The sequence below is a fragment of the Euprymna scolopes genome, chromosome 27 (genome assembly GCF_053919585.1).
Source record: "Euprymna scolopes isolate OS-2025 chromosome 27, ASM5391958v1, whole genome shotgun sequence".
In the NCBI taxonomy this organism is placed as follows: domain Eukaryota; kingdom Metazoa; phylum Mollusca; class Cephalopoda; order Sepiida; family Sepiolidae; genus Euprymna; species Euprymna scolopes.
The window spans coordinates 42153216-42179989 of NC_136508.1; positions in this window are offsets into that span (position 1 = coordinate 42153216).

Sequence of the window (26774 nt, forward strand, 5' to 3'; positions counted from 1 at the left end):
AATAAAAGATTTAAAAATTTAAAAAAAAAAACGTTTACAAGTGTTTTTGATATAGATGTACGTAAGAATACTTTGATAAGTATGTTTTAACTTAAATAGGGATGGTATAATAAAATTGTGGGGTCTGCGATCGCGCCTGGCCTCCATATAATGGAAATAATCACAAACTTTAATAAAGACATTTCATATCTATCTGCGTAAGTATACTTTGATAATTATGTTACAGTTTGAAGAAATATGGTATAATAAAATTAAGGCACCCCCCACACACTAAAACACAACGAAGTCTATTTTGTACTCTGTCAAGGCAGGATAGTCTGTTTTTAGCAGCTCCTGCCCAGATGTGGCAGCAGTACTCCATCCTTGGACGTACTTGACTTTTATACAGATAGAGAATTGCATTAGTAGTGAGATATCTTCTGGAGCGGTAGAAGGATCCCACCATTTTCCCAGCGTCCCTGGCAACAGATTTGATGTATTTGTTCCATTCCAGATCAGGAGTAAAGGTAAAACCCAGAAGCTTGTCAAAACATGGAGCCTCCCCAAGACGTATAGTTTTTTAGTTTTAACTCATTTTCCCAAACTTAACGTGTTCAACATAGTCTGCCGCCATTTGTATTTTTCAAATATACCGATATGTTTTCGAACCGATAAAATTTTTTACATTAAATAAAAACACTTAAATCTCATCCAGATAGGTAGAAAAGTAACTTATCTTGCTTTTGATAACATTTATTTGTTATATATTTATTTTTCGACAACTTTTTCGTATCTGTGTTTAGTAATACAAACCCGTTTTTATTTAATGTAACGTTTAGTTGGCTCGAAAAACAGTGTTTATCGGTGTATTTGAAAAATACAAATTGTGGCGGACACTGTTGATTACGTTAAGTTTTGGAAAATGAGTTAAAACTTAAAAGCTATACAAAATACTGTCCAACCCACCGAATATGTCAGCCCATGTCACGGTAACATATATTCGATGGGTTTCTGGCACTTTTGTATAGTTTTTGACTTATTTTCTCAAACTTCACGTATTCAACAGAGTCTGCGACCATTTGTCTTTTTCAAATACATCGATAAACATTGTGTGTTTTTCGAGCCGATTAAACATGTTACATTAAATAAAAGCACTAAAAAAATCATCCAATTAGGTAGAAATATAACTTACCTGACCTTTGCTTTCATTTATTTGTTTTTGGACAACTTTTTCGAATGTTTGAATAGTAACCGCCCCCCTCTCACCCAAATACTAATAAAAACAAACTCACATTTTTTTAATACAAAAAACAAACAAAAAAAACTCGATTTAGCGTTTCAACATTTTAGTAACGCTCGGCTTAATCCACTGATTGTTGGTAGAGTCCAAGCCATGATTGACGAAAACTCTTTTTTTTTTTTTTTCGCCTTTTTTCCCCCACTTTTTGGACTGGATTGCTGTACTAAGAATTTAAGAAACATGCATTTTCTCTTTTTATTAGATTTTTTTATTACACCAAATTGAGCTACAGCAACGTGTGGCAGGGTACAGCTAGTATATATATATATATATATATATATATATATATATATATATATATATATATATATAGGGCTCCTTCAGTCTTTAACAGACTATGGATACCCACGAAGGGGTGCCTGAGCATGAAAGTTTTGTGGCAAGAGGTGCGCAATCTCCAACCACATCTCTCCTGAGTCGACATTGTTAAATACCAGTGGCAAGTGAAGTGTATGTGCAAGACGACTGGAAACAAATGCAAAGATAGCATATACAGCGTCTAGAATTCCCATATGGTTACCCATCTGGTACTAACCAGGCTCAACGGTGCTTAACTTTGGTGATCTGACGAGATCATGCCGTGTTTATATATATATATATATATATATATATATATATATATATATATATATATGGCAATTAAGCTACATTGAATATTCCGCGAATATTTGCGAAAGAAAACCCGAATAACAAGAAATATTACGTAGGCATGACTACCTTAGATTTCAAAATCCGATACTATGACCACAAAAGTACATTCAACAATAAAAAAAAACACCGTATAAAAGCAACACTAGCGAATAAATACTGGGCACTCAAAGAAAGCGGACATTCGCCGGTAGTCGAATGGAAAATAATAAGACAAGCTACCCCGTGTAGGGACCTAGACGACCCATGTAGATCATGCGTTCATGAAAAATTTGCTATCCTGTACTTTAAAGAACCCCAACATTTATTAAACTGTAGAAGAGAAATAGCAAATAACTGTGTTTACAAAATAAAATTTACTCTAGGATAGCGATACAAAATAGTTTTAAAACTAACAAAAACAATAGAAAATAAACAAATAAATAAATTAAATAAACATGAATATACATAAACGATCACACATATATGTATGTATACAAAATCCCATCGACAAAACGTTGCATCCCTCTGCCTGTTCTACAAGTATTTTAATGGTGAATGCTCTGATGAACTGCACGCACGTGTGCCCCCACGACGTGAACACCCTCGACAGACCCGACAAGCTGCAAAATCCCACCCCCACACAGTAGAGATCCCTAGATGTAAAAGATCTTTTTACTCCGGTAGTTTCTTCCCCAGAACTGCTAGACTTTGGAATTCCATTCCAGGTCACTGCTTCCCCAACTGTACTGACATGCAGAAGTTCAAGTTCAACGTGAACCAACATCTTGCTGCCCAAGTCCCTACATAGTACCCCAGTAGTTGTTTCCCCTGATAGTAGCCCCCTACACCAAAGTGGCAATGTGCCTTGTTTGGGGTGAAAATGTAATAAAAAAAAGAAAAAACAAAGAGAGGGGGGGGAGAAAATAGAAGGAAGGGGTATAGATTAAATACATAATAAAGTAGTAATATATTGTGATAAGACAACAAATTGAAAACAATGTGTTTAAGAATGCTAAATTTATATAAGAAGTTTTTACAACAGATATAACCCCCGAGTAATAATCAGCCTTCACGGGTTCAATCCTTAGTACGGGCGATACTAAGAATACAATTACGAATTACTTAAGCTGCCTTGTAGATTAAATACATTTTTTATACAATAAATTCGTCGCTTATCAAGGATCGGAGGTCACTCAAGGATAAGGGTTCACGAGTGTCAGGTGATACAACACTGGTGATGGTGAAAATTGGATAGAAATTAATTTATTTAAGAAGACGTCTCATCAAAAACTTGTTTATATTATAGTTTAAAACGACCGTGTTATAGCCAGCTGAGAAGCAGCTCCGCGGTATTGTATTCCACAGACGAGCAGTTCTATGAAAAACAGGTTTGCTCGTGGAATGTTTGTTTAGTTTTCGTGAGAGATAGAGGGTAAGGGAAATTGCTAATAGTTATTGTGGTCAGACGAGTGTTTGCTGTGAATGTTCTACAGGAATGGACTATATATAGAAGCTCAGTTGAGCAGCTGCCATGAAAGTAATGATAATGTTCTGTTAAAAATCCTAATATGGATTTCCGATTTCGACATAACGTTTCCTGATTTTGACATCAATCGAAATGTTGTGAGAAAAATCGAATGATACAGTTTAACAATACAGTCGATATCTGAAAACGGTCGGATGTTACACCGACCGAAACGTTGTAAGGATAACAGTTAATATGATAACAGTAATCCGCAGTAATTCAAATGATACAAGGTTTGTGGCGCTACCTAGTACAGTGATATAAAACCTAATAGCTTGTTAAAGGATCTTTTCTCGGAGTCGACTATCTATAAATTCTCTCATGGCTCTGCTACTTCTGAAGGTTTTTAGCTTCCCATTAAGTTTCCTTAATTATTGTTGGGCTTCCTCCATTGTCCAACCATATTCTTTCAAAACAGTTTTTTTTTCTGGAACTTCCTCTGAATTTCTTTACATCTTCTTAAACATCCCTTTGATATTACGGTCTTGTGTTTTTTTTATTTTTTATTTTTGTCCGCCATTTTTTTTATCAATTCTCGTTTTTCCTTCTCGACGAATAATTATAACGATCTTTTCCGTGCACATCTTTTATTTAAGCTCCGATTAAGATCTGTAATACCGACGGTCGTAAAATGTGGTCACCATGTCTGCTAATTCGAGGTGTTTCTCAAGTTTTATTTACTTGTATATTGTTGTTTAGGGTGTAAGGAAAACAAGGTTATCTCCCTTTGGAAGTCAAGAGCTGTGTTCCTGAAACAAGGGGGTTAATGGACCGCTTTTGCTATTGTGTTGAACGCGGGTTCATCAATGTTGAGGATAGTACAATAGCATATCATTTTTACCTTTACAATCCTTTAAACCGGAGTAAAAAATTGTTAACAGTTTATTTTTATGTTAAAAAAGGTATTACGTTTCTGTCTTTTTTTAGATGAGGATTGGTTATTCGTATTGCTTGGATTCATTGGGCTACTGTTCTCATGTTGTGTGTCATTTCCACAACGTTTCGGTCAATGTAACCTCCGGCCTTCTTCGAGTCTATCTTGTCGAACTCGGAAATTTGGATGGAATTTTAAGCGGAAGCCTTTATTTACTTTACGGGGGAGGGACAGTAGCATGCTCTTGTTCCGTCAGCCAACAAGGACCCGTGCCGCAGTGGTTGGAATACCTGGAAAAATCAATCGTAAAAGTGATATTCTCCTGAAAATTGAAGGTTCAGTTCTCATAGTGAGCGACCGAAATTGTGAATTACTTAGGAACTCTATCCAGTCATGACTGATGGAACAAGAACATGCTACCTCCGTGAAGTAAATAAGGGTCCCGTTTAAAGTTCCGTGTAAATTCCCGAGTTCGACAAGATACACTCGAAGAAGGTCGGAGGTTACATCGACCAAAATATTGTGAACATGGTACTCAAGATAAGAACAGTAGTCGACAGATTCCAAATAATACAAATAAAAGTTTTTAGGCTAAAAGTTGTCAAAATATTTTTATACGAAACTAAAACACACAAATCAATGAACAGCGGCGATTAAAACATTGAATTATATTTTTATACTGAACACTTTAATATAATGTCGCCAGGGATCTCGTCATATTAAAAGGTAAATTCAAATTTTATTTTATACTAATATAAGCACAGCCAAAATATGGGAAAATAAATAAGTAGTAAATAGTCGAAAAAGTTTCATATTATTATGCTTGTCATATGATAAAACGTTTTAAAAACGAATTAAAATCTATTAAAATTATTGTTTCTCCAGAAAGATAAGCGCCTGAATTTTTTTTTATCATATGACAAGCATAATAATATGAAACTTTTTCGACTATTTTTAATAGAATTTTAAATTTAAAATTTTCCAAAACTACACCAGTCATCGCCAATTTTGTCTCGATCGATAAAATATTTAAATAAACTTTTCAGAAAGGTTTTTAAAACTTTTCAGAAAAGTCTTTTTTAACTTTTCAGAAAGTTTTGTAAAAATCCAAGGCATCAATTTTTTTTTTTTAATAAGCACAAAAGCGTCAATTTCAGCCATTTTAACCCGAAAGGCACACCTGGGGGGGGGGACTGGAGTTTTGCCGGAAAATCCGTTCTGTTACTTTTTTACTCAAATCATGTTTAATGTTTGTGCAAAATTTCAAAAAATTCCAAGGCATAGTTAAAGTACGAACGGACGAACAGATGGACGGACAAGGGTAAATTTCCAGGTCCATCCTTCTTTTGTCGGGGGACCAAAATATAAACTAAGATGACTGGTTGGTTGGTTGTTTTTGTTTTACGGCATATCAACCTTTTTCAAGTTATTTAATGCTGAATCTAGTGATTTTGAGGAACGATTTTTTTAATGGAGTATATTTGTTTTTTAAGTCGGATTCTATTTTAACCCATAGTTGGGACCCTAACAGGTACTACCACTCCGGGTCAGAGTGGACCTGGGAGCAATGGTAATTAAAGGGTGGCTCCACACTCCTTAAGGCCCGCAAGCTGGGGCCTCATCATCGGATATAGTTTTAGGTCATATCCAAGATGAATGTAAAAAATGTATAACGATTTTTTTTTTTTTAATTTGGACCCATTTTTGACCATTTAAAAACTATTTTAATCGGCTAAAGACCCATGAAGAAACAGTCCGAAAAAAAATCCAATCATTTGAAGCCCATAGCGCCGCTCTGCGATGGTCAGTTTCGTGGGAGATATAGCTTGAATATAAAGAGATAGGCAGACATACACAAAAATATAGCCTTTTATATATTAGATAAGATAAATGTAATACTGGATAGCTATTTGCTTGCGTGAACCGACATGCTCCGAGTGTATAAAACGATATAAACCCGCGGCAATCAAGAGCGTGTGTGCACTCCTTGTGCATGTGTGTGCGTGTTTGTGTGTGCGTGTTTGTGTGTGTGCGTGTATGTGTATGTGTGACAGAGGAGTAGATCCACTGTCACTGAAGGTACGCCTCACACTCTGTTTTCATAAAAAACGGATGAGTGAACACGAAAGACCGCGACTTATTCACCGTGCCACACACACACACACACACACACACACACACACACACATATATATATATATATATATATATATATATATATATATATATATATATATATATATATATGTTGTTGTTATAATAATAATAATAATAATAATAATAATAATAATAATCTTCAATGTGTGCGTGTGTGTGTATTTTTGGGGGATTTTTGTGTGTGTGTGTGTGTGTGTGTGTGTGTGTGTGTGTGTGTGTGTGTGTGTGTGTGTGTGTGTGTGTGTGTGTGTGTGTGTGTGTGTGTGTGTGTGTGTTTAAAATTACCAGGGCCATTATTACCGGGTAAACTTGTTTTTAATCTGCGTCAATCACCACAACAAGGGTTGGTTTATTCGGACGGGAATTGTCATAATGCGATTGCATCATTTTGATAGGACGCCGCAGGTGGTTTTTCTAACAGTGCTTTGATTGTTATACCTTTTTTTTTTTTTTTTTTTTTTAAATATCAATGGTCACACACAACACAAAGTAATACACATACACACATGTGTGTGTGTGTGTGTGTGTGTGTGTGTGTGCGTGTGTGTTTCTGCAAAACATAAGGTCCTTGTTTAGAAATCGACTTAAAAAAGAAACAAAAATACAGAAAAGTCTTTATGATGTACGCGTTACGGAGATTGCATGCTCTAAAATTCACGTAAATGTATCAAGTATTTTTTTTTCTTTTTCCTATACATAAAATTTTCTTTCTTTTTTTTTTTTTTAGAAATTTTAGCGATTTTAATAGAAAATTCTAGCTATTAAAGGCTGCTTTTGAACTCGATAATTCGAATTGAGTTGTCTTCTCCATATTTATAAAATATGTCCGATCCAAAAATAGTGTCTGAATGAGTAATAAAATTTGGTTTTCTTAGTATAAAAATACTTAATCAATTTACGCGATTTTAGGAAGATGACATATTCATTCCGTCACAGATACGCGCATCATAGAGATGTGCCTGTATTTTCTGTATTTTTTAATTTGTTTTTATTCTGAATAAGAACCAAATATACTTATAACAAATTACTAAACAATAAAGTTTGTGTAATAATTGAATTATTCGTTTCTCATCTTGGATGTTATCTCACAATGTTTCAGCCAATGCAACCTCCGATCTTCTTCAAGCGCGTCGAGATACTCCATGAAATTTGGAAAGAACCCGTTTATTTATTACATGGAGTGAATTGCTTTCGTGATTCATGATTGTATCCTTAGTATCGTCTGCACTGAGGATTGACCTTTAACGCCCAGAAAACTATCCTTTAAAACGGATTATCACTCAGCACTTTAAACATTGCGCTACTGGTCCTTGCTAATTATTCTCGTATGAATTTTAACAGTTTCAAGCCTATTCCTGCTTAAAGTTTGTGTTTCATTCCACGCGGAATTCGTCAGACTAACTGTGTAATTAACAACCTAATTCATTTTTTTGTTTGTTTGTATTCACATTCGCACACTGTAAAAGTAAAGCTCTCGACCATAATTGACAGGGAAATGTAGTGGATAGCACCACAATCACACTTATCCTATATGCTCACCTTATAATACCGAGTGTTTAAGACAGCTTTGAAATGATTCGACCGAGGATTCATCCCTGGTCTACGCGTTCATTCGCGAATATTCTTTACCAATATGCCGAATGAGTCATAAGTCAGTCTAAATTGACATAGATCTAGGGAGATGATCGACCATAACTTTTTATCTTTTAAATGTTTAAATATTAGTAATTTGCACAACAATTTTTTACGGTATAATGACGTTGACACACCGATTCCCGCTAGATAACCGAAGTTAAGCAACGTTGAACCTAGTCGGTACATAATGGGCGGCCATTTTGGGACTTCCAGGTGCTGTGTGTGATCTCCGCTTATCTCGGCATTGTTTCCAATCTTCCTAGACTTCTCCTTGCCACTAGACTAAAGCAGTTCCAATTCAGGAGAGGTGTGGTTGAAGATTGCGCAATCCTTGCCTCACAATTACATGAGTAGCTGCTCCTACAGGGGGTATCCTTTATATTTGGAGACTGAACGGAGGCATCGAACATCGAAGACTCGAAGTTATAACTAGGACTGTGACAACAGCATATTCTTTTCATTCTTTTGACTCTCAAGTATATATCCGACAAAGTAAGACAGTCAGTCAACCGAGAACAACATCAGTCTCTATAAAAGCATATAAGATATAAACGGATATATACTCAAGAGTCAAAACAATAAAAAGAATATGCTGTTGTCACAGCCCTAGTTATAACTCTTCATTCGTTTTGTTTTATGTTTAGAACGGGGAAAGTAATATACGTTTTAAGTACTATTCATATAGTATATAATCTAATCTATAAAACTCACTATATCTGTCTGTCTGTCTCCCTATTTTCAAACTCTATCTCTTCCGAAACGTCGCAGAGCGGCGCTAGGGGCTCAAATGATTACATTTTTTTTTTACCGTTCCTTCATGGGTCTTTACCCGGTTAAAATAGTTTTTAAAGGGGTAAAAAATGGGGCCAAATTAAAAGAAATCGTTATACATTTTGTACATTCATCTTAGTTTATTTTTAGCCAGTTCATCTACAGAGCACGTTGGTACAGTGGTAACGTTACCAGCTTTGATTGCTACAGCTTTGCTTTCGGTTTCGATTCTAATTGATGGTACCAAATACTTTATTCTTTTACTTTTGAAATTACGACTTTATAATAATATACACGAAATCTGGACAAATAAAAATATCATATTTAAGCGTATTTTACGCCCGGGCAAAGCAAGGCGATCCCCCACCCCACAGCTAGTATTATATAGTATTTAATATTATCGATATAATATTTGATATTATTCGCGTAGTGGATATTGTTCGTATATTATTTAATATTAATCCTACTATATTAAATATTTTCATATAGTATTTAATATTATATTTTTACTATTTAATATTATGTTTATCGTATTTAATATTACACAATATTTGATATTATTCGCATAGTATCTAATATTGTTCGTATAGTATTTAGTATAATATTTATATTTAATATTAATCATATAGTATTTAATATTATTCGTGTAGTATCTAATATTTTATTTCAATCCATCACCAAGTTATCTTTGCTGTTCAAAATGTATATACTATTTAATTTCGAGATGGCGCGATTGTCAGTTCGTCTAATAAAAAGGTAGTCCTCCAGACAGACAAAAACTCTGTTACATAATCCTGTTGTGAAAAAAAAAAAAACTTATATGATGAAAAAAATATAAAATGAATACGGAATGAGCTTTTCCCTGCTTGCGGATCTAGTGTTTATTTTTCAGGTCATTGGGCATGGCGCAGTAAATGAATTAAATGTCTCATACATATTTTAACATTTAAAGAATCTTTGTCTCTTACAAATCAAAATTGATTGTTTTGATGAATTTGCGAGAATTCTGTTCATTTCCATTTGATGCAGTTAATTATACATGCTTACAAACACGCATACCCCCATACATATATATGTGTGTGTGTGTGTGTGTGTGTGTGTGTGTGTGTGTGTGTGTGTGTTATATATATATATATATATATATATATATATATATATATATATATATATATATATATATATGGAATGAAAAAATACCAGCGGTGGTTGACGTTATGTTTTGAGAAAAATAGAAAAACCGAATGAAATTATTAAAAAATCAACGTTTCGTCCTTATTTCAGAGGACATCTTCAGGATAATTGAAATAAAAAATAAAAATGTAAGAAAAGAAAAAGTCATAGATCGTGCGAAAAAGACAGTTCTTGAATCCTACCAATGTCGGGAAGGACAAACATATGTGTGCGTATGTCGGGAAGGACAAACATATATGTGCGTATGTTTGTCCTTCCCGACATGGGTAGGATTCAAGAACTGTCTTTTTTGCACGATCTATGACTTTTTCTTTTCTTACATTTTTATTTTTTATTTCAATTATCCTGAAGATGTCCTCTGAAATAAGGACGAAACGTTGATTTTTTAATAATTTCATTCGGTTTTTCTATTTTTCTAAAAACATATATATATATATATATATATATATATATATATATATATATATATATATATATATATATATATTACATGTTTCTATAATCACCCGTGCTGGGGACATTACGTCTTCAGGCCAAGAATTACCCTTGAAAACTCCTTTGAGTTTTCAAGGGTAATTCTTGGCCTATATATTAAGGTGACCTTACGAAATCAGGAATCACAAAAATTGGAACTTATGTGGGTATCAGATTTGATATCGAAATCGGAAAAATTTGCACCTATTTTCGATTCCAAAAACAATTCCTTTAATTAAGTTTTATTTAGTTTTTTTGGGGGAGGGGGATTTTTTTATTTGATTTTGTTTAGAACAAAATTTTCCACTGCTGGTAATAATAAAACAATAAATATTTATTGATTTTAACCTACCAGTAAAGCTAAATTAAAAGATATATCAAGAGATATTTCAAGAGATCACCCCCCCCCTCCGAGTGATTTTACGTTTGAGAAAAAATATGCACTTTGAAGTTTTTTTGTTTTGTTTTTTTTACGATAATGGGGGGGAAGTTATAGTTAAACATTAAGAGATTTATAAAGAATCGGAATCTGAATCGGTAATTGTATCGCAATCGGGAAAACATTATAATCGACCTATCACTAATATATATATATATATATATATATAATCAGAAATAGCTATATATAATAAAATACCAATTTTGTGGTACTCGATGCAATGATCTATGTACGATATAGAATAAAAATTCTATGCAGAAATGCTTAAAACCTCCGCAAATAACAAATGTTTCCATTCATTTCTATTCATCGTCTATACAAATTACTGCCTACTGTTTCAGTATTTTTCACACTTCTACAATCCTCATCCACGAATAAATTTCTTTTAAACCACCAAACATCGCGCCTTTTTTTTATTTCCCTTAAGTGCACTAGCTATTTGATCGAAACTCAACTTTTCTGCGCCACCCCAGTCCTACCAAGTGACAAATATTATCCACTTAACCGCCGAACTTTCTTTCTAATATTTTTTTTTTTTTTTTACTTTATTTGTGTTCTATTTTGCGGAAGCAATGCGAGGCGGTCACAAAAATTTGAGACGAACTCATAAAGATTGGCGACATGAAAGCGTCCCGAAACAAAATGGCGGATTCGCACCGGACGTTTGTACTTTCTTTCTGTTCAATATCAGCTATAAATATTGTGCACCATATTTTTGTGTGAATCCCACCCCACTCGCATTCATTTTACTTGATCCCTTCGATTGATTTCTATTGGCGGCAAAACGTTCGGAGTTACTCTATCGATTGGCTTCCTACTTAGCGCGTGTAAAGATCAAATTGTCGCATCCGTTCTTTTCATCCCGGACATTACTTTTTAATTTTTCGCCTGACACCTGAGGCGACATCAATAGGGAATGTCAACAGGTCAAATCAGACAATTAGAGTACCTGTCCCAACACGGGTAAAATTTCTAGAAAAGAATAGTTTTGCGCTACTTTTATATCCCCTGGCGGAAATTAAAATCAAAATATAATAATACAAAATCTCATGTCTTGATTCCAGTTTGTATCAAAATCCATTACATGATTTTAATTCTCGGAAATGTCTTAAATGTAAGGCTTCTGCTCAAGGGGCCTTAAGAAGGAAACTGAAATGGTGTCTAGTTGCTTGACTAGTGTCTAATATTCATGTGTTAAATTGAGTGCAAATCTGAAATCTGCGAATATGTGCTTTCAAAATACTCAAAAAAAACCCAGAAATATTGGAAATATTTACTGATGTCTAATATCTAATCTGTTTGTGTTCGTGCGTGTCTGTGTGTGTGTCTGTATGTGTCTGTGTCTCTGTGTGTCTGTGTCTATGTCTGTTTGTGTCTGTGTGTTTGTGTCTGTGTGTGTTTGTGGCTGTGTGTGTTTGTGTCTGTGTGTTTGTGGATGTGTTTGTATATGTGTGTGTCTGTGTGTGTTTGTGTCTGTGTGTGTCTATGTCTATGTGTGTGTCTATGTGTTTGCGTTTGTGTGTGTATCAGTGTGTGTCTGTGTGTGTTTGTGTGTGTCTGTGTGTATGTATGTGTGTGTGTGTCTGTGTGAGTTTGTGTGTGTGTGTGTGTATGTGTGTGTGTGTGTATGTGTGTGTGTGTGTATGTGTGTGTGTGTGTGTGTGTGTGTGTGTGAAAAATCGGGAACCCACGTTGAATTTTAAGCATAACTATTTATTGAAGCTTGAAAACACAATGTTCAATGAAGGTCCTCAAGTTCGGCATAAAGCTACTGAAGATGACCAAAAGAAAAAAATATTATTGCTGAAACATTCTAACAACAACAACACCACCACTACCACCACCACCACCACCAACAACAACAACAACAACAACAACAACAACAACAACAACAACCATGACTAAGACAAAGAAACCAGTCTTTAAATTTAAAATAATAATTAAAAAAATTATTATTCCAATCATCATCATCATCATCATCATCATCATCATCGTATGAATCCTAAGACTGTGTTGTTGGCAGTAGCTTCCCCCCAAAAAAATCTTCTAGTCAAAATTCTTTCTAGAAAGACATTGGGTACTCACGGAAGGGACAACGGAAATGTTGACAACATCCGAAACGAAAGTGTTTCTAGGAAACGAACAGGGTTCGAACTTGGTACACACAGGTTGTCAGTCTGTGTCGTTAACCGCCACTTTCCATCCCATCGCAAGTATAGTCGCTATTCTGCTAGGAAGCCCATCAAAGAAAGCTCGTGGAACTCCAAGATAAGTGTCTATATTTCTGTTTTGCATAGCTAGACTTTGAAAATCCCTCCCTGTTTTCTGCTTCCATGACTGTACTGACATGCAGATGCTTAAATGTAACGTGGACAGACATCTTGCTGTTCAACTCCCTATAGATTTCCCTGTAGACATGACCCCAAATAGCAGGCGCTTACAACTAGCTGATAAGATGCCTTGTTTGGTAAGATTGAAGAGTAAAAAAAAGATTTTTTAAGTGTTATGAACCCGAATTCTATTTAAATATTATAATCACGTTGACAGCAGTATCTGGTGAGACCACAGAAGTTAAGCGACATTTAGTATGGCCAAGACTATATGGGCGACATATGATAAATACGAGTGCTGTGCTTGAATTCCTAGATTTGGGAACTCCTTCCCTGTATTCTGCTTCCCTCATTGTACAGATATGCAGAAATTTAAATGTAATGTAAACAAACATTTTTCTTCTCAACTCCCTACTTAGAGTGTCCCTGTAGGCATGGTTCTATTTTATAAAACCCTTTACGTCTCAGCGGCAATTTGCTTTGGTTGGAATGAATGTGATAAGAAGAAAAAAAACTGTCCTAATGTTTTTTACATCATTAACGCTGTTCTTAATTGGATAAAGCAACGAACTTCTCTGCAAATTTAAATTCAGCTACACGTGAATCGTATACAATGACATGTACGATTTCCGGTATAAACGACCCAACAATGGTTGATATGCCGTAAAACGCAACAACAACCTCCCCTGCACCGATACTGAAAATGTTTCACTCTTTGAATTGTTAAACTTTCACGAAAAACACCCATCTAACTGAAACCACTATTAATAAAATTTCCCCCGCTCATTATCTGTGCCTAAACCTAAATGTAGATTCCATGAACAAAGCTTCTTTCTTAGAACTGCACACCTGTTGAACTCTGTTCTGTTTTCCTGCTTTCCAGCTGACTACAACACGATTGTCTTCAAGTTCAACGTAAACCAGTTATAATGAGCCGTTACCTTAAGTAATCCGATTTAGCAAATTTCCGATAACGATTGCTACGATATTGTCCCAGTGACTCCCGTACACTCTTTAACCCTTATCCTCAAGTACTTTCGGGTCTTGATAGGTGGTGATTCTTTTGTAAAAAAAAAAAAGATCAAATAAAACATCGTCAAAAATTAGGCTAAAAGAATAATGGCGCTTTTTACATAGCGGTGTGATTGCAAAGAAACACAATGGGACATTGACAAACGGATTTTGAGCGGTCGTGAAAATAACATTAGTTGGGACTATGATGTCTGCGATTCAACGTACTATTAATCATAGTAACAAATGATGCCAGATCCACCAACGATTAAGACCTATCTCCGAACGTTTCGCATAATAGATACAACGGATATGGATGTCGCTAAAATAGTGGTCATCGCTAACATCATAGTCCCAATCAGTGTTATATTTGCTGGCATATAAGATTCTTATGTCAGAACGCTTTCAGTGATAGACATCATGTTGCCAAAAAAGTCGTCATCGCCGATGTAATAGTCCCAATCAATGTCATATTCACTGATGTTTAAGACTCATATTAGAACGTTTCGTATGATTGATACTACGGATATGGATGTGGTTTACATCAAAGGCATCGTAAACATCATAGTCCCAATCAGTATACACCGTTGTTTAAAACTCTTGTTAGTACGTTCTTTACAATAGACAGGATGGATATATATATTGCTAACATAGCAGTCATCACCGATAACATAGTCCCTGTCAATGTCATATTCGCTATCGTTTAAGAATCTCATGTTATAATATTTTGTATGATTGATACCGCAGTTATATGTGTTGCTAACCTAACTGTAGTACGGCATAAGCTAAGCAACGTTGAACCTGGTCAGTACTAAATGGGTGACCATTTGGGACTGCCAGGTGGTGTATGTGCTCTCTGCTTATCTCGGCAGTGTTTACAGTCGTCCTGGTCTTCTCCTTGCCACTGGACTCAAACAGTGCAGATTCAGTAGAGGTATGGTTGGAGTTGCGCAACCTTTGTCTCACAGTTACATGTGCAACTGCCCATAGAGGAGTTTTTCTTTGTCTTTCGAGACTGAACGGAGACATCGAACATAAATGTCATCGCTAACATCATAGCCCCGGTCAATGTCATCAATTCATCGTCGTTGTGTTCTATACTGAAAGTTCTGTATGACATGGAGAGTTGTATAGCGAGTTTATATAAAGCAGGTATGTATATAGTCATCTATGTAATGTTCGTTGCGCGCGCGCGTGTGTGTGTGTGTGTGTGTGTGTGTGTGTGTACATTTTAACACATATAATAAACAGATATAAGTACCTTAAACAACAGCTCCACAAACGGGGCAAATAACACTATTGTCTGCTTGTCCAGACAAAAGAAGGGCATACCTTTATATCGCTGTATTGTTACAGACGCGCTTCTGAAAATGTAAGTAATTTTCTACCCAGACAACCAAATTGTTTTTTCACATTTATCTTTAACTCCGTTGCGACTATTTTGTTGTTCTGAAGTTGCATGCCATTCCTTTTTCATGGATTGTATATTACTGCCTTTCCAGCTGAATGCTTTCATAGCTGAACGATTCCCAACCAGCTGAGAACTTGCCGGTACCGTCTACTCGTTCCAACTCGTTTACTCAAGACTCCTCGACTAACTCCTAACTTTGCCTGTATATATTCAAACTAATCGTTTGCGCTTACGTCATTCGACCACACAAAGACAAAACAGGTAACCTTTCAGTCACGTTTTCTCTGGCCCAATTTTATTGTTTTATTTTGTTTATGTTCATTGTATTCTTTTCTATTAAAACATATTTGGTTTTTCTTTATCTAACATTCCTTCTTGTTATTGTTAATAGCATCTACTCAAGTTAAATTCCTTGAATTGCATATTTCTCTTTAAAATAAATCAAATACAGACTCTGTGGGCAAAGAGATGAGACGATAAACCATACAATAAGTGAATGCAGCAAACTGGTCCGAAAGGAATACAAGAACAGACACAACCAAGTGGGAAGGGTACTACACTGGGAATTATGCAAATAACTGCATCTCGGGCGCACAGACAAGTGGTACAAACATAAGCCGGCAACAGTACTTGAAAAGGAGAATCACAAAATCCTATGGGACATGGACATACAAACTGATAAACCCATCCAAGCAAGAAGACCAGATGTCGTAATAATTAACAAGAAAGAAAAATCCTGTCAAATCGTAGACTTTGCTGTTCCAGCTGACCACAGGGTGAATATCAAAGAAAAGGAGAAACGGAGCAAATACACAGAGCTATCCAGAGAGCTGAAGAAAGGGATATGGGAGATGAAGAAAATCAAAATAATACCTATAATAATAGAAGCACTAGGAAGAATCCTCAAAAACTTTGACAAAAGAATGGGAGAAATTGGAATCAAAGGAACGACTGGCAAAATACATTAAAGAAACAATAATGAAAATAGCTAAAATATTAAGAACACCCATTGAAAGTGGAAACTAACACACAGGAGCAACAAGTGCGGGCCAGACAAACTGCTGCAAAGGCAAAACATGAAACACTACATGGAACCAAGAACACTGAAACCGCATATCTATAAGTTCTCTAACCCAACCCGACCTCCATTGCCATATCCCCCCCACCCCAATAAAAAGAGCGAGACCAAGTAACCAAGAAGTCAAGGACGAATGAAAGACCGAGTAACTGACCAGACCTCAGCCGAATAAGTGCGAAGAAAACTGAGACCTTGGAGAGGCTTATTGCCACTCAAATTTCAGTGAAGACCGATAGCTACTGCCAATGAGAAAGCAATGCCAAGCAGCTGTTGCGATAATGCAAATTTATAAGCAAATGCTATCGAAAGAGGTGGAGAGTGCTGGAAACCTGGGGAGACTTGATGTCACTCAGCTTCCAGGGAACACCACAGGCTGTTTTCCAGGAGAGATCTTTGATGATATATGTGGAAGCTCCCAGTGCAGCAGCAGCAGCAGCAGCAGCAATAATAATAATAATAATAATAATAATAATAATAATAATAATAATAATAATGATAATGATAATGATGATGATGATGATGATGATGATGATGATGATGATGATGATGATGATGATGATGATGATGATGATGATGATGATGATGATGATGATGATGATGATGATGATGATGATGATGATGATGATGATGATATTTTTTGGCTCAGTTGTTTCGGTAATACTACGAGTGTTCTAATCTGCAACAGTTTAAGATTCTCATGCTAGAACTTTTCGCATAATAATCACGGATTTTGATGTGTGCAAACATTATAGTAATCACGAAAATCATAGTCCTAGTCCATGTCATATTCGCCATCGCTTAAGGTTATTGTATTAGAATGTTTCGTTAACATCGTACTCTACATCCGTGTCATATTGACCACAGCTTGTGTTTCTTTTTTCTTCCGCCCCCCCCTCCAGAATATCTTTTGCAAATACACAGTGACAAATGGACACACACAGATTCGCCTATATTGATATAGATGGGAATATCCAGAGAGAGAGAGAGAGAGAGAGAGGGGGGAGTAAATCAACGCTTGCTGTGCGTGGTTTATGATTGTACAACTTTCTCGAGAAACGAGGAGAAATGTTGGGCGTGAGAATATGTCGCGTCTCTTAGTATTAGTGTGGCTAAATACATCGGCGAATGCGTTTGTCAACAGAAGTGGACGGTCTCGAGAATGTGTGAGGCGGATGTAGAGGATTAGCACGTCGCTGCGTCCTGATGAACGGGTGGGTGGGGCCTCCATCCAAAACGGAAACATCACGATCCGGAAAAAAAAAAAAAAAAAAAAAAAAAATCGAAGATGAGTTCGGGGGTGGTTTTGCTGTCTGGATACACGGAATAATCCAAAGAACGTATACGATCAAGAGATGAATGCGTTGGGAATTTCTGTGAGTATCCAGAAATGCGTCCAAGGGAATCAAGCGTTAAAAGATGACATGGATTCCGATTGTTAAAACTATTTTTATGATTTTCATAGAGTCAAGAATCAAGCAATAACTGATGACGATCTATTTAAAAAAAATAATTTCTGGTTAATATGATAAAAAAAAATTTAACATATTTTTTAAAGGAATACAGGGTGTTCCAAAAGTTTTAGGCACATTTCAACTCCTTTTATTTGTTTAACTATGAATGGTAGTAAGATGAAAGTGGTGCCATTTTAAAGCTAAATGCATTAATTTTTTTGTGAGACTATTGATTTTTAAAATTCTTTTTCTGATCCAGTAATGGCGTTCACTCAACCAGAAAAGGCGTTTTGTGTGCTTGAATTTGCAAAAACTGGATCGTAAACACTTGTTCAACATGCATTTCACAAAAAAAGATCTCACACCTTGCGATTTATTTTTGTGGGTATTTGTGAAAGGACTGGTCTATGTGCCTCCCATTCCAAGAGACGTGGATGAGCTGAAGGCCCGAATAACAGAAGTTTTTTCAACCATTGACAATGCAATGCTGGGACGTGCTTGGCAAGATTTGGACTTTCGGCTTGACGTGTGTCGTGTGACCAATGATACGTACATTGGACATCTTTGAATATTAATAAGAAAAACTTGAGATTACCAGCTTTCTGAATATACCAGATGCGTTTTTATATTCTTAACAGTTCTCAAGATATTCAATGTTAAGATATTCCCAACACTTTTGGAACACCCGGTACATAAAAATAATCACATGTACTGTTTCAGCTGGAATATCGACCAAACCACTGAAAAACAGCATTTTCCAGCAGTCTGTTGATTTTATTATCTCTATATCTACTATTATATAAAAGTTACTTTGTGTATGTGAGTTCCTTCTTCACAGGTTCTGAAACGGCTGAGCCTATCTTTTGCAAATTTCGAACAAAGCTACTTTATATGTCTGGCAGTGTTCTTAGATATGTTTTGTACAGAAATTCATCCGATAAGTATCGAAATCAAAAAATCCTATCTTAAAAATAGCTTTTCTCTCTTATTAATAAAAAAGAATATTTACTGGGAAATATTTTATATTACACCGACCAAGGGAGATAATATAATTTAAGTAAATCATTTTTTCTTAAAAAACAAACAAACAAACAAAAAAACAGGTTTATCATAATCTGGAGATATCGGTTAGTGGTAGAGCATTCGACTACAGATCGAATTATCCCGTGTTTAAGCCCGAGTTTACCTCACAATTTTATTTTAATTTTTTTATTGAGTTCAATTTAAGATACAAAAAAAAGGTACCATTAAAAATCGCAGAAAATCAATTTTTTTTTTCGTTTACATATTTTTAAACTAAACATTAATCAGAAGTGACTTTTCCAGGGCATCCATCATCAAGCCCAAATATCAGCTAACGTCATATTGTAAACAAACACAGACAGAATTTGATAAACGACACCATTTTTTTTTTCAAATTAGTCAACCGGCTAAATTATTTCTCGTAACATATAATATTAAATAGAGGATTGATTCTATAATAATACATACGCAATTTGCATAAATTAAAATATCATGTTTAAGCGTAGTCCACGACCGGGCAAAGTCTTGCGGTCAAAATCCATCTCATATATATATATATATATATATATATATATATATATATATATATATGAGATGAATTCTCTCGTCGATTTCGACGTATAAGCTTCCGCCACAAAAACTAAGTTGCTCGGAAATCCACACAGTTTGTTTATAGTAGTGAAGACTTTGTGTAGAACCAACCACACACACACACACACACACACACACACACACACACACACACACACACACACATATATATATATATATATATATATAAAGTTTAATGATAAAAGTTAGCTTCTGTAAATCAAAATATATACACATATATTTAAGTTAAGAATTTATTGTTTGAAACAAGGAATATATAAAGAAAAATTATGTTTATTTCCTTAATCGATAGATTTTCAATAATGGCACTTATCATCAGAGGAAATGAAATGCAATTAGAAAAATGTTCAGCTATGAATAAACAAGTATTTTGCTTTTCAACACATATATTGAAAATGTTATTTGAATGGTGAATAAGAGTCATAGAAAAAAGGATTTCATACAACCTGGGCAGTCCATTATCAGAATGAGTTCAATATTTTACGGGATATTACTGCCAGGTCGGAGGAGTAGTGATCCTTGTTCCAAAAAATAAATTCTTAACTTAAATAAATTTGTATACATTTTGATTTACAGAATTTAACTTTTATCATAAACATATATTGCTCTATTTTTTTTTTTTAAATATTGAGCTTTTTGGCTAGGATCCTCCTGAAAGTATTACGTCAATGTAATATGTGAGAAGATGATTCACTTGATCTCTAATCTGTAACTAATCTCACTCATATATATAAACGAATAAAGAAAAGTTATAAGCTTTTATACTTTTCGTATTCTTTTTTATTCATATATATATATATATTAAAAATTATATATATATATATTCTCGGAATCGTGAATCGCAGAAATCGGAACAAATTTTATCTATATCCGAAACAAATTATCGAAACCCGAAACAAATTTCATCTATATCCGATGCAAAAAAAAAACATTCGATTACTTGTTTATTTTTGTATTTATTTATTATTTTGCTTTAAGTAAGACAAATCACTGCTTGTAGTAATGATACAAAAATTAATATGTACTGCTTTCAAATTAAGACTATAACTAAAATTTATACATCACCCCCCTCCTCCCCCAAGTTTGTTTATATTTTTGAGAAAAGATCTGCAGATTTAACATGTATTTTTATGGTAATCGGGAACAAGCAATAACTCTAATGTTAAATATTTAGAGATTTATAAAGAATCGGAATCGGGAAAAATATTGGATCGTCCCATCAGTGATATATATACGAGGTTGCCAGACCTCTTTGAATTCAAAATTCAGTATTTTATTGCTGTATATCTTATGGGACGGCTGATTAATTTTTATGATTTCGGGTTCAAATGAACAGCTACAGCAGAAATTGGAGTACACCCTACTAAAGCCTGATTGTCGACGCTGGATAATTTTAAAAATGCACTCTGGACGTCCTCACGTCCAGATTGCATATTTTAGAAGAACGATATGCAATAAAAGTCTATTTTAAACTTGGAAAAAATGCCACAGAAAAGTATGGAATGGTTTAGACTGCTTTGGGACCATCTTGCATGAACAGAGCATCAGTTTTTGAGTGGTATAAGAACTTCAAGTGAGGCAGGGATTCTGTGAGGGATGATGAGAGGTGTGGGAAGAGTAAGAAAATCAGAACACTAGAGTTGATTGGCCAAATAAAGAATTTCATGGATAAGAACCGTTGTGTGTCTATAGAGACAATAAGTGCACAGTTTGATGATAGTGTGGAAACTGTCCACACAATTATTCGTGAGGAACTGAAGATGCGGAAGATTTGCGTGAAGTTTCTCCCTAATTGCTCAGAGAAGATACGAAAGAAACACAATGTCATGACAGTAGGGAGATGGTTGATCTGATCAATTCAAATCCCATAGTTCTTGATGCTCTTGTGGCCTGCGATTAAATCTGGATCTACTGCTATAGCCCAGGGACAGAGTTTCCAGTGGAAGCATGCTGGCTCTCCCAGACCCAAGAACGCCAAACAGAGCAAATCCACTCAGAAACATGATGATCCCTTTTGTTTTGACAGCACGGCATGATCTACATGCATAGGGTTCCCACTGGACAGACAGTCAACAAGGAATGCTATGCTAAGATTTAAAAGGAGTTCAGGAAGAGACTCCGTCGGAAGAGTCCAGCACTCTACAAATCGGGTCAGTAGCATTTCCACTAGAATAATGCACCAGTTCTCAACTTCAGTCGTTGTCACAGACCATTGACCAAGATGAACGTCAAGACACTTAATCACACACCCTATCCTCCAAACCTTGCTGCCTGTGACTTTTTGCTGTCTTCATGAGACAATTGAGGATATGAAATACGCTGTGGCGAGAGTCATTCACTTGACACGCTGACACAATAGGACCTCCATAGGACCTTTCAGAAGTTGTTGGAGCGCTACAACAAGGATTTTGCAGCCGGAGGAGATTCCTCGAAGGGAACTGGATTTTCATGTGTGTAATATCAACAAACGTTCCCATAGCAAAAAGTCTGGAAACTTATTTAAGGTGTGTGTATGTGTGTATGTCTGTTTGTCTGTCTGTCTGTGTGTTTATACGCGTATGCATGCATATGTATATATATGTAAACAAAATTACTATAAGCTGCTAAAATAAATTTATTAAAAGACATCGTCAGGCGACAACAAACCTCTGCTCTTATTCGAGGCTAGTCAGCTAGTTATCTTCTTGGATAAAGTTGCCTCATGAATTGTCTCGATCGATTTGAACTGAAAAGAATAAATACAGAAGGATTTACTAATAGACAATTCTTTAGGTTGCCAAATTCAGTGCTTATTAATTATCTTTATGTAGACGTCTCCAGCCTTTGCGATAATCATTTTCTTGTTCTTGTTAATTCTTTACATTAAGTGGCTTCATGTCTTACCTTGAGCAATTTTTTATTAAAAAAAAGCATTCATGATTGGAACTTGTTGGACATCTAAGCCAATAAAAATATTATTTCTACCAAATATGATTGAACGACAGAAAGGATTGCAAATTGTATTAACGATTCCAGGAGTGGCATTTTGGGCTCACAAAATATATGTATAAAATTTAAAAAAAAAAAAGAAATCGGAGTACAAACTTCAAAGGGTACTTTGTGTTAACTAATTCAAATAAAGCCAGGTAAGTAACTGTACACGAACATACACACATACGTAAGCTTAGTAAACCAAGTAAGAAGAGGTATTGGCCACAGGTATATGGATTGGCATAGGGACGCTTCACACCTGTCAGGTGAGAGACGGTCAATGTCAGAACAGATGCGATTATTCATCCCTTTCAACTTCCCATATGAATTTTATTACACATTCATATGCATGTGCGCGATATTATGCATTTAGATCATAGGTATATTACACGTCTTCATAAATATAGAAATGTTTTTATTAACGCGCCTATGAACACGTGCCCTAAGTAGTATATTCCCGCTTTAGTAAATATCTAAGCGCACACACACACACACACACACACACACACACACACATATGAATATGAATATGAATATTAATAGGTAGTTGCTTGTTTAGCAGCACTGATGAGTACTGTATGTGGATGAATATATATATATATACATTATTTTTAAAATATAATTATCCACTGACACGTGTTTCGTCGTTTACAACTCATCAGAGTGGCTGAATCTAGCGAGATTCGAAATAGGGACCCCACGATAATGAGCCTAAATCCCTTACCGCACATCCATCTCGCACACCTGTTTGGATATATCGCGATTTACTTAGATGTTATTTGTTTTTGCGATACGTATATTAGTGATGGTACAATTCCAATATTTTTTTCACGTTTGTGTGCAATTGGCAAAAAATCGGCCAAGCCATTTCGGAGTGCATTGAAAACTAACTCTCTCTCTCTCTCTCTCTCTCTCTCTCTCTCTCTCTCCCTGTCTCTTTCACACACACACACACACACACACACACACATAAATATATATATATATATATATATATATATATATATATATATATATATATATATATATATATATTGGTTATGAGTTGATTCCAAAATATTTTTCACATAAGTGTGCTATTTCCAAAAAATCAGCCAAGCCGTTTCGGAGTTTATGGGCATCTAACTCTTTCTCTCTTTCTTTCACATACATACATGATGATTGCAACGTCTTGTCAGACGAGTGCCACTCCCTGAGACATTTAAAATCCATGAGCCCAAATGCCTGAGGGAGTATCTATACAAAGATAATGTTACAGAGTCTTAGCTTTATACGACAGCTAAGTCTCTCTCTCGGTTCAAAATGTTGAGATCCAGCAACAAGCAAGAGCAAGATAGCCAGCAACAAATTAAACTGCAGACCAGCTTAATGCGGGTACTGGTCTCCCGCTTTGTTTTTTAAATCAGAGATTTGCTTCACCACGGCTTACGGGAGCCCTCTCAACCCCAATACACACACACACACACACACACACACACACACACATACAAATATACACTGTGCTAGTTGGCCGTTGACCCAGAGAAAGGGTTCATACATACATACATACATACATACATACACGCACGCGCCTTTTATATATAGGTAGATATATAGTAATCAAGGTTAAGAATGCATTCGTAGAGCATTTATATAATAGTGCTCAATAGTTAGAGCTATTTCTATTCATAAAGGAAGTAAACTGTGACAAAAGAAAATTAGGTTTGGAGTCACGCTGGCGATAAAGCACTCCAACACCTTTTCATAAACTCTTGCAGCTGCGCTGGCTCTGACCGTATTGCCTTGCTTTTCCGCTGAACTTTGCAGCACCGAGAGGGGGACCCCGGTAACGAAGCAAACCTAGGCCTCCTCATCACCAGCATAGGCTTGCATCCGAAGAGGAAGCCCTATCTTCGACTTTAGAGCTACAACAGACGCTTCAGTGCACCAGACTAGCTGCATAGCACCATTGTCTCATTAGTGACTAGTGGTAGATACATTAGCCCAGATGTGGCAACAATATTTAATTCATTTAACTGTGTAAAGATATAAAATGTTTTCTGGTGTGTCGTTTTCTAGTATGATAGAGGGAGCCTACCTTCTTGGCAACAGCTTTCAAGTTACATATAAATTTGTCATAACAATCGTTGGTTGAGAATATTGAGAAGAACGATTTCAAACCTATTGTACAACATGTTACTAAATAAAGCTTTAACGCCCCTCTTTTACGTTTTAAAATTTCCGCAGGCGTGTGACCGCTTCCAAATACATATAATAAAACTTCAATGCCTGAGAAATTTGGGGGCCGGCATTTAATTTCCTTTAAAACAAAACCATCAATGAACCAAGGGAGCCTTTTTCTATTCTCATAATTATATCGGCGTTTATTCATGAGCCCTCGCTTTAAAAGACGAAGACTCACAATGGATAGAATCAAAATATTAACTAATTCTAACCGTGGAAATGCCACGTTTTTGAAAGAAATAAAAAGATTTTGAATTTTTATTATCTTTATGCATGAATGCTAGAAGTACTCATGACCCATTAGGTCACAACCACTATGACCGATATTTTGAGAGCTCAGCAAAGAGAGGACTCTTTGTGTAGGTTAATATTACAATTTTCTTCCTCGTTATAGCACTATGAAAAAATAATTACTAGTATTATTACTACGATTGATACTAATATTATTGCTGTCACTAATAATAATAATAATAATAATAATAATAATAATAATAATAGAGCCGAGAAGGGTCAAGGAGGATGGAAAGACCATGAAGAGACCTCCGCTGGACAAGCGCGAAGAGAAATGGGGAGGGCTTAGTGGCACTTAAATTCCAGAATAGACCAATGGTCACTGCCAGCGAGAAATCAACGGTAAGAGGCTGTTGCGATGACGCAATTTATTTGCAAATGCTATCGAAGGAGGTGGAGAGAGCTGGACGGCTAGTGAGACTTGATGTCACTCAACTTCCAGAGAACACCACAGGTTTCCAATCAGATCTTTGATGACCTGTGTGAAAGCTCCGTGTGAGCCAATAATAATAATAATATATATATAGTATTGGAAGATTTTATCTAATTTTTATATTTTTTATCATTCGTTAGAAAACTATTTAGTCAGTAAGTCATTTAATCACCTGCAATCAATGCATCACCTTGCTCTCTCGAATTCACTATAAAACTAATGTTGATTTAAGGTATCATCAGTTGTTTACCATGAAACACTGTTTCGGGAATTTAATATATATATATATATATATATATATATATATATATATATATATATATATATATATATATATATATATATATATTACAATAATAATTTTTAATACCTACAGACACTAGTGTTTCATCTTTTCTGGAATCATTAGTGCAGGGTGCCATGCTTACTACCGGTCGGGAGATTTAAACCCGGCCACAAAGCTATCTCTGACTTCATTAGCAAGGAACAAACTCACGACCAATCTCAACCGCGAGAAATACCGTTGAAATTTTTACATTTATTTTTTAAATGTCGTAACATCCGACCATAGCCATTATAACATCATGATTGACGCATGCGAGCTTAAGTAATCGATATATATATATATATATATATATATATATATATATATATATATATATATATATAGTGACCGATTTATTGCTTTTGAAAAGGTAGTCATTACAATATTGTTTCGCATTGCGACTAAGAAGTCTGCTATATTATGTTATTGCTGCATATTTAGTACAGCAAAGCCGGGTACCGATGCTAGTATATATATATACATATATATATATATATATATATATATATATATATATATATACATATGTTTGTGTGTGTATATATATATATATATATATATATATATATATATATATATATTGCATAAGGTGCCTTCGATAACTTTCCAGATTTTTTTCGTATAGGGCACGTTTATTGATA